The sequence below is a fragment of the Chanodichthys erythropterus genome, chromosome 24, assembly GCF_024489055.1.
Source record: "Chanodichthys erythropterus isolate Z2021 chromosome 24, ASM2448905v1, whole genome shotgun sequence".
In the NCBI taxonomy this organism is placed as follows: Eukaryota; Metazoa; Chordata; class Actinopteri; order Cypriniformes; family Xenocyprididae; genus Chanodichthys; species Chanodichthys erythropterus.
This window is the reverse complement of record NC_090244.1, coordinates 14,658,943-14,662,784: the sequence shown is the minus strand read 5'-3', so window position 1 is coordinate 14,662,784 and position 3,842 is coordinate 14,658,943.

Here is a 3,842-nt window from a genome sequence, read left to right as displayed (position 1 = left end):
TACACAGACAGAGTAATCAACAGAACTAAGAACAGGTGAGGAACTAATGAGTAACCATGGAAACAAACCAGAACAAGGAACAGAATGAAACAAACTCAAAACAGAACTAGAATGTAACGTGTCGTGGCACAGGCAGAGCGATAACTGACCAAGGCGGAGCCGGAGGGATGAGGAAGCCCGGTGGAGCCATAAGGATGATGGCCCCAGGTGGAGACGAGGGAGGGAGGAGCCAAGGTGGAGCCGACTGGTCGGTGAGCTGAGGTGGAGCGATGAGCTCGGCAGCTGGAGACGGAGCCAGGGGATTCACTTGCCAATGCGGAGCTGGAGAATGGAAGACCTGAGGCAGATCCATGCATCAGGGTGTAGTCAACAGAGGGGAAGCCGAGGGACTGAAGGGAACCAGCGAAGGCGGGGCTGAAGGACTGGCTGTCTTTGGTAGAGGAGGTGGGAGAGGGAGGCTGGGTGGGACCATTGGAGACGCAAGACCAGCGGACATGCAGCTGGGTGGGACCAGTGGAGATGGGAGACTCAGGGGAATATCATCTTCCAAATCCTCATAATATTTTCCAGAGTCCATATGCAGCTCACCCTCATTGGCAGGAGTGTGGGCGGGGCTCCATTCCATGCCCTCGTACTCCACTGTGACAGACGGTGTTGCCGGCTCACACATCCGGTCAGACTTTCTGCCAGGCTCGGGCTCCGGTATGCTCTGGCGTCAGCACTGGTGTAGGCATCGTGACAGGCTCGCACTCCTTGTCTGCGGTGGGCTCTGGCATAGGGCTCCGTGCAGGGTGTGGGAGGCGACTGGCTGGGCTCTGGGTCCAGAGTGGGCGATCGTTCCGGGTATTGGGTGAGGCACGCCAGATCTAGGAAGTCCTTGGTTTTGGCCTTGAGGTTATGAGGCTCCTGCTCTAGGAAGGACTGCTGGTAAGTCCTTTTCTTTTCTTTTGCTTATGTGTTCTGTCAAGTATATGGTGGTTGTAATGAACGCACAATGACAAAGGAGTACAAACAGTCTGTAATAATAAATCCAAAGGGAAACACGCCAGAGAATTAAAGTGTAATAGCATAAAGAACCACGTAAACTGAAATGACACTGAACCATGAACAGAGGAAACTAAGGGTTTAAATATACGGAGTAATCAACAGAACTAAGAAGAGGTGTGTAACTAATGAGTAACCATGGAAACAAAGTAGCTGAACAAACTCAGGCAAACCAGAACAGGGAACAGAATGAAATCAAAACAAAAACAGAACTAGAACATAACACAAAGATGCATTAATTTGATTAAAAGTGACAGTAAGAGCACCTATAATATTATAATGTTAATGCTAAAAAATATTTATCATAATAAAATCATTTCTGAAGGATCCTGTGACAATGAAGACTGGAGTAATAATGCTGAAAATTCAGCTTTACCATCCCACAAATAAATTACATCTTACAATACAGAATAATAACAGAAAACAGTTCTTTTAAATTGTAATAATATTTCACAATCATGCATGCAACCTGTTTTTACTGTATTTTTGATCAAATAATTGCAAGTATAAGAGTATAATATAATAATTGTGAGTATAAGAGACTAAAAATATTAAAAAACTTACTGACCCCAAACAGTATAGTGTATATACTATATTAAGATTACTTCTTTTTCAAAAAGACATAATATTGTTGTGTTTTTGAGCTGTTCATTCATGCAATTTGTGCTGACATCCTAAACAGTAGAGAGAGGTCAGACATGCATAATTGAGGCTGCTCAATAATTTATGATTTGGATATTGATAACACTGCAGATTCTGTTTGAGTCAAAGCACTTAAACCATAATGTAAAAAATGACCTGGCACTGATTTTAGCATACTTTGTCTTTATGATGTTTTTAATAAATCATTAGATGGATGCACTGATTATGACAGCAAGTTTCCTAGAGCATTTTAAGGTAGGAAACAACATGATTTGTTTATTAATTACATGAATAAAAAAAATACAATAGAAAAAAAGAGGGAGGAAATCATTTATTTCAAAATCGCTACCCATATGAATGAAGAATAAATTAAGACAGTAAACCTTCATAAATTGAGGCTTTGACTGTAAATTATGCCTGAAAAACAGATCAAAATATATCAGAGATTGTTCCACAGAGAGGAAATTGAAAATATGGCCTGTCTAACAGAATGGGCACAGAAAAAAAAAACTGCACCAAAATTAAGATCTCTTATGCCATAAAGCCTCACACACATCAGTGCCTGCAGCAAACTTATTCAGGTCAAGCACAAACACACACACAAAAAAGAAGAAGAAGAAGAAGAAAAAAAAACATGAAATGATATTGTGACATTTTTAAGGCCGAAAAACATGAGGGTTAAAGTGAATAGGCTCAATTGTAATTTAACTTCTCAAGTTGAGAAAAATAATTGGTGATTTTGGTATTTTGGCAAATCATCTTGACCTAAAAATGAACGGATATGCCACTTGAGAAGAGGTAATTGGAACAATGCCAGATATTTAACAGTGCAATTTTTTGCTAATTAAAAAAGTTTCACACATGAAAAATGCACAGAAATATTGAGAAATATTCAAATGATGCACATTCACATGAGATTAAGTCTTCAGACACACTGTATCAGGAGCCATTCACACAGAAAGTGTTTTGCATTGAAAAGCGCAAGATGTGGCAGTGGAGTGAGAAAAAATGCAAGGTGTCGAGATACATTTATTAAAAGTTACTTTAACACCACGTTTTTAGAATGTCGTGTCATGATGCTGAGAAAGACTTGAGCGCAAAGGTCAAAGATGTCTGTCTAACGCACATTTACATAGAAAAACAATGGAAAAACAAAGTCTAAAAAAAGCTGTTTTGGGGCGGTTCACACAGAACAAGTTTTTGGGGTTAAAATGAGAGACGCAGGGCAATGGAACAAAAAAGTTCACTCGACCGTGGCATTTTTTAGAACACTGTGTCATGCGCGAAATGCTGCAAAAGACGCAACGGTCAAACACATCTGTCTAGCTCATGCTGTTTACATAGAAAACAAAGGCAAAGCAGCGCAATGGAAAGCAAAAACTTGTTCTGTGAACGGCCCCTTATTCTACACGGAGTGGGCCGTCGCCTCAAGGATGCCATATTTACATCACATGACTGGGTGTGTGATGCAGCTAACAAAGTTTCGTTTATATTGCAATTTCAGGCTTTATATAGAACTTGTGTGAGGCTGGTGCAATGCAGCAGCCAGAACAGACCAATAAAACAAAGAAAATCAGTGAGACTGAACCCACAAATGCATGAAAAGCTAACTTTCATGACAATGCATCCATGCCAATGGAGTACAAAAGTACCCCAGTGGAGTACCCACTGCGCTACTGGGATGAATAAATACCACCAACAATAAACGTAAGCAAAAACTCACCAGTATCTGTGCATTGTTCATCATGTTCATTAGTCATTTATTTGGTTTTCCTCAAAACCATGTAAGTGACTAATATGAGGCTGAATGTCAGATGTCTACAATGTGCCTACAGGTATAATGGCGTATAATACGTGACAGACGTATATAATATAATATGATAATATAATATAATATAATATAACAATATTAGACATGAAAGGGTTACTTGTGGTGCATTGAAAGTCACTAACTCCCCCTCCTCCCCGCCTGCCCCTCTTCTTCAGACAGTAGCTGCATCTGTAGTTTAATTGGCGGGTGGCTGCAGCCAGAGTTGCTGCAACCATCCTGCTCTTCTCGAGAACCCAAATCTGCCAACCTCACACGCTCCCGGCCCCTCCCACACACACAGCAGTGACTGCGCTCCCGAACACCCATCAGTCGCGAGACACACGAC